Below are 13,116 nucleotides of genomic sequence, written 5' to 3' on the forward strand. Positions count from 1 at the left end.
GTAGCGTCTTCTGGCACTAGACACGCTGATTGTCTGGGGACTGACTCTCTCCTGGCTTCCAGCCATGTCATTCCATTTTACTCGTCAGCTGCGTATGGAGTCTTCAGCAATAGGGTCTTATCACTGGCCTTTGGTGGGTCATCAAGTACTCTGACAGAAGTCTGTCATTGTTTTGGGAAACCTTGTAGGTTTCTCTGATCAAAAGCTCATTGTGGATGGTAGGCCCAAGCTGGAAGTGGGGGTTATAGGTCAGTGCAAATTGAGGAAAAAGATAACTAATATACAAGAGTTAGAGAGGAGAGAGATAAAGGGGAGAGGGGGAGAGGGAGGGAGGGAAGATGTAGGAGATTTAGGTCAGTTTTGATCCTACCCTCTCCAGTGTCTTGTGGTTCAGGTGTTTCCTGTAAGGGTCTAGTGAAGGTTCAGCCATTTGGTCTGTCTTTTAGGAAGTAGAATTTTATGGTACCATTGCCGTTTGGGTCCGGATTACTGTTTTCCACCCTTTCATTCCCTCCCCGCCCTCCCATCCATCTTATTGTCTACTCCATGAGGTGCTTGCTGGGAATGTAAGGCATCTTGGGGAGATTCAGGTTAGGTGTTGAAGATGAGTGAGACTATGTGTCAATTTTTTTTTCTGTGATTGGGTAAGTTCGCTGAGAATGATCTGTTCCAGGTTCAACCATTTTTCCCCAAATTTCTTTATGTCATTTTTTCTTACTGCTATATAGAATTCCATTGTGTAGATATACCATATCTTTGTTATCCATTCTTCTAATGATGGACATCTGGGTTGATTTCAGCTTTTAGCTATTATGAATTGAGCTGCTACAAACATGGTTGAGCAAATCTCTCTGGCTTTTGGTTTGAAGGTTTTAGGGTAGATGCCCAGTAATGGTATAACTGGGTGTGTTGGTATTTCTATAGTCAGCTTTTTCAGGAGTCTCCATATTGCTTTCCAAAGTGGTTGTACCATCCTGCATTCCCACCAACAGTGAATGAGTGTCCCTGCTTCTCCACATCCTCACCAGCATTTATTTTCATTTGACCTTTTGATTTTGGCTATCCTTATTGGGGTAAGGTGGAATCTCATAGTTGTTTTAATTTGAGGACTTGAAAAGATGGAAAGACCTCCCATGCTCCTGGATAGGCAGAATTAACATTGTGAAGATGACAATCCTACCAAAGGCAATATATAGATTTAACGCAATTCCAATTAAAATCCCTACAGTGTTCTTCACAGAGATAGAAAAAATGATCTCAAATTTCATATGGAAAGGCAGAAGGCCTCGCATATCCAAACACATCCTCAGCAAAAGAAATACCTCTGGTGGCATCACCATACCCGATATAAAGCTACATTGCAAAGCCATAGTAATAAAAACAGCATGGTACTGGCATAAAAAACAGGAGTGTAGACCAATGGAATAGACTTGAGGACCTGGATTTTGGGCCAAGCAACTATAGCTACTTGATATTCAACAAAGGCCCAAACAATATAGACTGGAAAAAAGATAGCATCTTCAACGAGTGGTGCTGGACAAACTGGATAACCACATGAAGGAAACTAAAACTTAATCCACACATTTCACCATGTACAACAATGAAATCCAAATGGATCAAAGACATCAACATAATACCAGAAACTCGAATACTACTGGAAGAAAATTTAGGAAGTACTTTCCATGATATAGGAATGGAAAAAGACTTCCTGAATAAAACCCTAGTGGCTCAAGTTCTTAAACAGTCACTCAACCATTGGGATCATATGAAGCTGAAGAGTTTTTTTACAGACAAGCATATAATAAGCAAAGCCAATAGAATACCCACAGATTGGGAGAAAATATTTGCAGGTTATCCAACTGATAGAGGCCTTATCTCTAGAATTTACAAAGTACTCAAAAGTCTAAACAATAAGAAGACTAATACCCCACTCACAAGATGGGGCACAGAGTTAAACAGGCAATTCACAGAGGAAGAGATACAAATGGCAAACACACACCTAAGAAAATGTTCAATAAATAAAAATATTAAACATTACAATCATCACCCTTATACTGCATTATTTTTAGTGAGAACCATAATTATGAATATGGTGCTGATTTTTTACTTAAATTTTGTTGGCCATATGACCAATTTTATGTTGTGCTAATATTATACACTTGAATCAGTTTACTATCATTTACATATTAGAAATATTGCAATTACAATTTAGTTATTATAATGAAGTAGTCACAATTATTAAAGTGTATTAAATAAATGATTATTGTATATTGTACTAATTTTATATAGTCCACAATATAAAAATGTGAATTTTTTTTTTTTTTTTTTTTTTTTTTGGTTTTTCAAGGTAGGGTCTCACTCTAGCCCAGGCTGACCTGGAATTCACTCTGTAGTCTCAGGGTGGCCTGGAACTCTCAGCGATCCTCCTACCTCTGCCTCCCGAGTGCTGGGATTAAAGGCATGCATCACCACGCCCAGCAAAATGTGAAAAATTTAAAGTCCTAAAAATGATAAAGTATGATTATAAAAATTTTACATTCAACAAATGTATGTGTAAAATTATATTTAAGTTCTTTCAAATTCAACATTCCCTTGTTTAACTTAGAACTTCTAAAATGATTCCTATCCATGAGATAATTCAACTCTGTGTTTGATGATGTATATATTTTATGGTATTTGAAAATGTCCTGTCTTTAAGGTTGTCTGGTTCTTTTCAGTGGTAAAGACATCAGAAATCAAGATCATAGCAATTACTTTGGTTATTGCAGGAGGGCAGTCTGTGCTGATTTCAGGGAATAAAAGTAGACAAAGGACTGAATTGTGGTCTTATTGCTACCTATTTGATATTAGTGCTTATTAAGTACACAAAATAATGAATTTTATTATATTATCATAGTAATAATATAGTGTTCCTTGAGAAGACCATATTATACATTTTTAAATATTTGACTTTATTTGCTTTTAGTTCTCATACTACCACTATTTTTAGAAAATTATATACTTTTAAGACATTATAGTGATTAATACTGTATGGACTTTAAAGAAATAGGACACTTTGTTCAGAAAACTTTAATGTGCCGAAAGAGAATGCACTTGTTACTTGTTATTCATTTCATACACATTGATTCCAAAATATTTTGTAGTTTCATACTGTCTTTGTTGTTTTATACACTATTCTTCAAAGTTGAGTTTCTCTGGTGTTTATGGCATTTCTCTTCCCACAGTCACAGACACTGTTAGAACATTTCTAATTTTCAGCATGTGGCTTCTAGGTTAATCACAAGTAGCATCTCCAGGGTAAGTCTGAGCTAGTGCGTCATGGACACAGGTGTGACACTTTTGTAGGATGTGATTTAAAGCTCTTGTGATCATGCTGGGTCTGTTGTCATTCCATTTCTAGAATTCATTCACAAATAACTTCCAGGAAATTTGGGAAATGGAGTGTTTATGTCCAGAGCCATTGAATCAAATTTAGGTAAAAAACCTCCATAACCACCATGAAAGTACATGACATGGATGAAATTTATACCTGCTCTGGTTGAAATTTATATAGACCATTCTGTAAATAGCCCCTAATTTCTTTGTACAGCAAATATCAATTACAACAAACTCCTAAAAATCATTGCTATTCTTAGTACACTAAAGGGAAGCTGTGCAGTCAAAATATTCCCATTAATTCAGCAAACACATTCTGCAACTCCAACACCACAGCAAGTGAAAGAATAATCCAAAGAAAATTCCATTACAAATGTACTTACTGGTCAAGCAATCACATTATACTATACTACAGAAATACAAACAAAATTTCAAAATGATTGCATTATACATAGAAATTCCCTCAGAAGTATATTCCCTGAGAGATGGCTTAGAGGTTGATGCACTTGCCTGTGAAGTCTTAGGACTCATATTGGACTCTCTGGGTCCCACATAAGACAGACACAGAAGGTGACACAAGCATACAAGGTCACATATGAGAGAGAAATAGTTAGAGAGAGAGAGAAAGGTTGCAGCAGGGTCTTCAGCTGCTGCTCCAGACATGTGTGCCACTTTGTGCATCTGGCATATATGGGACCTGAGTAATCAAACCTGGTTCCTTTGGCTTCTCAAGCAAACTCATGAACCACTAAGCCATCTCTCAAGCCCAAGAAACTTATTTTATATGCATGATACATGTGACTTGATTGCATTGCATAAATAATATGGCTTATCTTGGGCTGGAGAAATGGCTTAGCTGTTAAGTGCTTACCTGTGAAGCCTAAAAACCAAGATTTGATGCCCTACTACCCATGCAAGCCAGAAACACAAGGTAGCATATGTGTCTGGTGTTCATTTTCAGTGACTGGAGTCCTGGCATGCTCTCCCCTCCTCCATATATATAATTTTTATGTCTCTCTCCCCATCTCTCTCTCTTAAATAGCAAATAAAAAAATTAAGATGGCTTACTTCACTTCTGTGGTTATGCCACAAATCACGTTATTTTCCAAAATATTAGACACACTTGGAAAGAACAATTCAAACATGTATTTTTTTACTAGTGGGTCAAAATAATAAATATTGTATCCAAATTCTACTTGCAGAAGCTTTCCAATGCAACTAATGGACCCAAGGGGAGACTTTCATTTCTCATTATTTTGCAATGTGAAAAAGAGAATGTTGTGTATAGCCTTTTAAAATTTTAAATAATTCAGAAGAGTTTTACCTTTAATGAGGTGCTGTAATCTATTTTCCATTTGAATTTTTTGTAAGATTTCTAATGTGCTTTTGTATCCTTTTTAGTAAATTATGCCTAACATGGAAAGACCCCTAAGTATTCTACAACACATTCTCATGCTTCACAATACCATTGATCTTCAGAGAAGTCTGGTTTAGTTTTCTCTTTCTGGCTTCCTATTTTCTATTTGTCTGTCTGTCTATCTATACATCTATCTGTATTTGGCAATCATGTATATTTTTTGTATCAGTCTTTCTGCATCATCTAAATATTATCCAATACTTATTTATTTGCCCATCATTTAACTATCTACTTTTTTATCTGCCTGCATAGCTATCTATAATTTGTCCTCTACCTGCCTTTCTAATCATCAAACATGACTATATCCATTTGAAATTCAGCAAGTACTCTTGAGTCAAAGATGTACTGTTGATTATATTACCTGATCCTAGCAAAGAACCCTCTTGGTAAGCATTATAGAAGAATTGTTTCCAGAAAACATCTAGCTGTTTAAGCTAATTTTAAAACCATATGTCAGCATCCTGAGGAAAAAAAAATTCTGAAAATGTAATAACATTTCACAGATGCTTAATTATTGCTACTAGATCTTCATGTCTTTTAATTGTGTTTTTTTAAAATTAGTTAGGGGAAAATCTCCAAATGATAATTCAGTAAGGATATTGCTTGTGCAGAATGACCATATGCACAGTCCACTCCACAGCTGAGTACATTTCCCAGTATATTTCAAGTATGTTTTTATTATTAGTTATATAATAGAAGGAAGTGGTAAGATATGAGGACTATTTTTCTCTTTCAATTAAATCGCTGCTTGCATTAAGCTGATAGATTCCAAGTAAATATTAAATAATGAATGAATACTATGGAAATAAAAATATCACAAGAACTTTATTATTACTTCATCATCCTTAAAAGTTTTTATTTTAAAGAAATGGAGACTTAATTCCCTCTAATTATTTTTTAAATATTTTATTTATTTTCAAACACAGAGATGCACACCCACACGGGGAGGAGGGGGGAGAGAGAGAGAGAGAAAGAAAGGAGAATGAGTGTGTCAGGTCCTCCAGCCATTGCAAATGAACTCCAGATGCATTTGCCATTTTGTGCATCTGGCTTTGCATGTGTACTGGGGAAATGAATGCAAGACAATAGTCTCCACAGGTAAGCACCTTAGCTGCTGAGCCATCATCTCTCCTAAAATCATAGAGTTTAAGTACTTTCTTTGATTTATTTTCTTCAAAAACACATAGATCTTATAAATGATATATGAAGACAAAAAATTCACAAATTAATGATGGAAATAATAGTCTCTTCTTATTTTCTGAGATAGGGGGCCTATATAGAACTTACTAATAAAAGTTACCTCATTGTTTCACTCTGCTGTGATGATCTAGTTATCTTTTACCCCACAAGTCAGATCCATCTCTTTGTTTGGACGTTAGTAAATCCCTTTCCCCTATAGGCTTAAAATGTTAGTGGTACCAATTGTTCATTCTCTTCTTACACTCTAAATTCATTCATTCTACTGATTCAAATCATATTATTACATTAATCCATTCTTCCTTTCATTTTCATTGTCAGTATCCTAATCAAGCATATCCTTTATTAATGCTTATATGCTACATATATAAGCTCTGTGAATCATAACATTAAACATTTCTTTTATTCTCAATAAACTTTAAAATTTGGGAAATTTCTTAACCATTATATGATATCCTCTTTATATTATGAAAATAATATAAATTATGATCTACATTATAAAATAATGTGTTCATAAGTGGTATATATGTTTATATAATAGTAATATACTATAATATCTATTGGAGGTATGATACTGAACATAGAAATATGAAATTGATTTGTTAAGCATTACCTATTTACAACTTTTTTATTAGTTATGTACACAGTGTGTATGCAGTCATGTTGATACCATTGTTAACCTCCTCCTTCTTCTCCCTCCTCCACAGGGAACCTCTTCATTGGGGAATATGGGTCATACATTGTGGGGTTAGCCATCAGTTATGGGTAAGAGGAAATGTCCCTGTGTATCATGACCCAACATGTGGCTCTGACATTCCTTCTGCCCCCTCTTCCGCAAATTTCCCTGAGCCATGTTGGGTTCATTTTAGGTCTGCCTCAGTGATGAGGTCTTGGGAGCCTCTGTGTCTCTGGATATCTGGTTTGGGAGGAGTTGAGTGTTCTCTGTGTCTATCTCCTTCACTCTTGTGCTGGTACCAGGTTCACCAAAAAAGCAGTACTCTTGCTCATTTCCCCAATTACTCTTGGTTTCAGCTGGGCCCCTGTTGATGTGTGACTACATCTTAATTTGACTCTTCATCTTTATTGAAGCTTGAAGCTATACAATTCTGTTATATAAACTGGAGAAACTAAAGAAAACATGGCCACATAGGTAAATTGCCTTTATTAAACCTCATTATTAACTTACTTTTCTATTTCTATTAAAATTTGCTTTTATCTACATGTGACACAGAAATGGAATTACAATCATCAATTTAGTCTCTAAAGTATCCTCTATATCTCAACATATGCTTCTGCAACCTGCCATTTGTTTCTTCAATACATATTGACTTGAAGGCTATTCAAAATTTTGCATCAGCTTGAAGAGTACCCAAAGGACTTAAATTGCTTCCTTTCACTACCTATGTATATCCTACAAAAGTCCTTTCCTCTGGCCTGGAAAGAAGGCTTAGGTGTTAGAGCACTTGCCTGTGAAACCTGGGGACCCAGGTTTCATTCCCTGGTACCCAAGTAAGCTAGATACATGAGGTGACACATGCATCTAGGGTCCATTTGCAATGGCTACAAACCCTTGTGTACTCATTCTCTCTCTATCTCTATCTACCTCTTTTCTCTCTAATAAATAAAAATAAATTATAAGAAAAAAATCTCTTCCTCATTCTGAATTCATTTATTTTATATTCTTCTAAAATTTTGTGCACTTATGAAATGAAAATAAATCATTAACTTTATCTCATGATATAGAATCAAAGTCCTCTCTAAATTTTGTGTTTTCTTAAACAAATCAAAAATTTCTTACTTGCAAACTCCTCTAACCTATAGGACTATAGATTCCAGACACAGGGTTTATGTATTTTTCTGGCGTTGCCTTTGAGGAATCTTTGATTGTTTTCTTCCTGGAATTTATTAGCTTTTCCTAATTTTGCTAGTGTTATGGTTAGCACTGAGATACCCCCAGAAGTTTCATAGTTTGCGCACATAGCCTGTGGCTTGGAATGTAACTTTGAAGACTGGGAAGCCTCTAAGAAGGAATGTCTGTTTGGCAGGGGACCGATACTAGGCTCCACCCTGTACCAAGCCTGTACTGATTGCTTCATGTCTGTGGCCTTGTAACAAGTTGTTGTCTTCACCGAAAGCCACTCTTCATACCTCCCCAGCAGTAATGGACTACCATGCTTTGAAACTGTGAAACCAGTTGAGTCTTCCCTTATTTAAAATGTACAGTCAGATACTCTGTCACAGTAACACACAAGTAACTCATGTAATTGGCAGTTGGTATATTTATTTTTAATCTCTGCCATTTGCTATAATGTTTATTTTGTAATAATAAGTAAATTCAATATGAGTCAGTATTTTATTCATGCTAAACCCAGGGACTGATTCCCTATAGTTTTCAAAATATAGATAATAAGTTAAGAGAGGACCTATAGCTAATTTTTCTATGCCAAAAATAAAAGCCGGTGTGGTGGCCCACGCCTTTAATCCCAGCACTCAGGAGGCAGAGGTAGGAGGATCGCCATGAGTTCAAGGCCACCCTGAGATGACAGAGTTAATTACAGGTCAGCCTGGACCAGAGTGAGACCCTACCTCAACAAACAAAAACAAAAACAAAACAAAAAAATAAAAATATAATAAAATAAAATTACTGTGTAACAACAGCTAGGTTTGGGGAGCTATGTGTCACACATCAAAAGAGGACTGTTAAATAAACAAAAAAAAAATTTAAAGAGCTGGAAAGATTGCTTAGTGGTTAAAGCACTTTTCTGTGAAGCTTTAAGGACCCTGGTTCAAGGCTTAATTCCCCAGGACCCTCGTAAGCCAGATGCACAAGGTGGCACATACATCTGGAGTTCATTTGCAGTAGTTGGAAGCCCTGGTGTGCTCATTCTCTTTCTCTCTTTCACCCTCTTTCTCTCTCTGTCTGTTGCACTCAAATTAAAAAATAAAAATAAACTTTTTTAATTAAAAAAAAAAAAAAAGATGACCATTTTCTCCTCAAACCTTTCCCTGAAAATACACCCAATATGGATGGACACTGCATAAGTTCCCAAGCAGAGTTTCAAGAATTTGGTATTTATTTATGTATTTATACATAACATTTTATATTTAAGATTTAAAATACTTTTAGATTATCCAAGAGTTACAGGGGCTATAGAGATAGTTCAGTGGTTAAAGGTGCTTGTTTTCAAAGTCTGCTGTCCTAGATTCAATTCTTTACCCATATCCATAAAGCTAGAGAGACAGCAATTTGCAGCAGGAAGAGACCCTGGCTGTTCCATACACATACATGCAACACACTTAAATAAATAAACAAATAAGTAAATAAGAAATAACAAATGAAAAACAAACATTTGAAAGCATAATAGAGGATTTCTACGACTTCTGTACTTGATTTTCACTAACAATCATAATATAGTAACCAAAAGTAAACATTTGATAGAAATGAAATCTTTTAACCAAACTATGGATTCCACTAAATGTTCCATGTTTTTTTTTTTTTTTACTTGAAATTCTCACTATAGATCAAATAATACCATATAGAGGAGGAAAACTATTTTAATAACACTTTTTATGGTGACATTCAATGATATAGTAACCAATATCTATTTTGGCTTAAAACACAGCTATTATCATAACATTGAGCACGAGTTATTGTGAAGATGATGACTTTGTGGCCATGAATCAAAAGAAAAAAATAAAAATCTGGGAACAGACTCTCTTTTTCAAAGGTTATGCCCCCAGCCCAGTTTAAAGTGCCACCACCTTTCAATTGTATCATTGACTCGGGGGTTGGCCTTCAACCGATGGGCTTCTGAGTTCCATACTGTCTCTTCCAGCGATCTCCTTTTTGTTTTACACATAGAGCTCAAAACACCCCACCCCATTTATTTTGTCACCTGATAAACATTTTCAATGTTATGCTGAGGAGGAAGTTTTCAAGATGGACTATTTGCTATATAAACCATATAAACAATCTTTCTTGTAATAAATGTTTTTGCATTCACTGACAGTCAGTCAAATCAGGAAAAGATAGACACTACTGATTTTATGTAACATAGAGTTAATTTATAACATATTTCAAATAACCAGGGGAATATTTAATTGAACATTATACACAAAATCTTTAAAATACTTCAGCGGCTAATTTTCTGTATAAATTTTATTTTATTTTAATTTTTTTAAATTTATTTATTTATTTATTTGAGAGCGACAGACACAGAGAGAAAGACAGATAGAAGGAGAGAGAGAGAATGGGCATGTGAGAGCTTCCAGCCTCTGCAAACGAACTCCAGACGCGTGCGCCCCCTTGTGCATCTGGCTAACGTGGGACCTGGGGAACCGAGCCTCGAACCGGGGCCCTTAGGCTTCACAGGCAAGAGCTTAACCGCTAAGCCATCTCTCCAGCCCATAAATTTTATTTTTATAAGAAATATATTATTTAGATCTAGAGATGGCTCATAGTTAATAGCACTTGATTTCAAAGCATGCTGGTCTGGGTTCAATTCCCCAGTATGCTTAAAGAGCCAGATGCACACAGTGGCACATGTGTCTGGAGTTCATTTGTAGTGGGAAGAAGCTCTCTTTGCATATATGTAAATACATAAATAAAAATATGTTTACAAAGAAACAATTTTCTTATTCCTTAACTCTAAGTAAATTCCACAGTGTATATATACCAAATCTTCATTATCCTTTCATTGATTAATGGGCCTCTGGGCTGATTCCATTTCCTAGCTATTGTGAATAGAGAAGCAACAAACATTATTGGTCAAATAGCTCTATAATAAAGAGTGGAGTCTTTAGAATATATGCCCAGTTGTGGTATACCTGGGTCAAATGGTAGATTTTGTTTCAAATTTTTGAACAACCTTCACAGTGATTTCCATAGTGGCTATGCAAGATTTCATTCCCGCCAATAGTAGACAAAGGTTCCTCTTTCAACACATCCTTGCCAACATTTGTGTTTCAATTAAAGTGTCGAAGTTACTAACATTTTTGACCTAATCAAATAAATTTAAAATGTAATGATAAAATATCAAATATATTTCTTTCTTTAAATTGTAAATGTAAAAAAGGCTTAATATTTTAGCTTGATAACAAAATGTCAGTCTAAGTTATGTCATAATTAATTATAATATTACAAAGTGTTGTCATTATAATGTTTCCTTTTTTGCTAGTTTTTGGTAAATTTTATCAGGCCATGATATTAATTTTAAGCCCCAGATTTATAGGATTTTAACAATTAAATGCAGAGTTGCATGATGAAGTGCTCTGTAGCTTTTTCTATGGATAAATTCTCATTTTTTATTCAAATTGGTTTTTTTCCAATTTCTTAGGTTTAGACTTAATAATTTTAATAGTCATTAAAAATATTAAGTATGAAGATAAGAATGTTTTCCTTAAATAAATTCAGTTATACATAAAATTTTCTGAAATCCAATAATTTATCCAGTTTTAATACTTTATAGCTTGTATTTCAATTAGGAGTTATTGAGACAAATTAATCATTATATCAAATATAAGCATGGGGTAGAATTATTCAAGATACTTGAATTATATGTGTAGTAAAAAGAATTATATTGGGCTGGAGAGATGGCTTAGTTGTTAAGGCACTTGCCTGCAAATTCAAAGGACCCAGGTGTGATTCCCCAGGACCCACATAAGCCATATGCACAAGGTGGTGCATGTGTCTGGAGGCCCTAGTGCACCCATTCATTTTCTCTCTCTCTCCTTCTCTCATAAATAAATAAATAAATTTAAAATTTAGAAAATAATAAGAATCAATGTTATAAAATAATATAAATATCAATTTATCACTAAGATTATATAGTGGCACACACAAATAAAAATAGGACTCAGATATTCCCGCTAAAGGTTTTTTTGATCTCCTATGGGACAATTCTAACTTCTCAAGCCTGTAAAGGGTAATTCTTTTTATTAAAATGTATATATAATAAATATCTTGATTAAAATATGAGTGGCAAAATATAATCTCAAATTATTTTGTACTTTGCTTTAATCCAGTTCCATTCTTTCAAACTTGTACAAAGTTTGTGCATAGTTGATAGTTAGATTATAGAACAATGTTTTAAAACCTTAGTAACTGTCTTTTGGGTTTTTTGTTTTTGTTTTGTTTTGTTTTTTTGTGGCAAGGTCTCACTCTAGCCCAGGCTGACCTGCAATTCACTATGTAGTCTCAGGGTAGCCCTGAATTTATGGCAGTCCTCCTATCTCTGCCTCACAAGTGCTGGGATTAAAGGAATGCGCCGCCATACCTGGCCCTAACTGTCTTTTTTAAAAAAAAATCTGACTCATTGGGAATAATTTTGTCTTGTGTTTTACCTAAAATTATTGCAGCTATAAACAACAACAAAATAATAAGTGTTATAAGTGCTAGAAATTAAATAATTTCACAGTAGAACTATTCCAAAGTTCTCAATTAAGGCAGTTTCATTAATAAATTTACAAATAGTGTGTAAAAGATGGCAGGGATTCTCAGGAAAAACACCCAGACAAATTCAGTTGTATTTTGTGGAAAGACTTTTCTTGTTCATAAGTTTGAGGTTTCAATTTGTATTAAATGATACCTTCAATCATGCCTTGTGAAGAAATTTATATGTGGATGGCAAGTTCATATCATCAGCATCTCTAGGGGTATTAGTTTTAAATTTCAGTTGTCTCATAATAGTTTTTCATAATTATCTGAAAACCTAGTTAACACTGGCAACATATTTTCTTTTTCTTTTTCTTTTTGAAACATAGCAGGTATTTGTGCATTTTTGTTCATCTGGCCTAAGTAAATACTAATTCCCACTGGATATGTTCCACCCTGTGGATGGGCATGGTTCATCCTTGCTGACGCTCTGCATCTGCTCCAATAGTGCCTGCTCCGGACTAGACTTCCTACTTGATGTTGTCTCTTCTGTTCTTAATATTAGGACTTTCCATCCTTATCATTGTCTACTTAAGTCAGATTTATTATAAACATACAATTGCACTTGTCTCAAATTATCAAAGTTTTCTCTGTATAGCACATTATGTGACTTATGGAACTCTGAAGGCCCATATTGAATCACTGTTTTTCTTTATGACAATGTGATATTACAATTCTTTTACAAAAATCATCA

Source organism: Jaculus jaculus, chromosome 11 (genome assembly GCF_020740685.1).
Source record: "Jaculus jaculus isolate mJacJac1 chromosome 11, mJacJac1.mat.Y.cur, whole genome shotgun sequence".
Lineage (NCBI taxonomy): Eukaryota > Metazoa > Chordata > Mammalia > Rodentia > Dipodidae > Jaculus > Jaculus jaculus.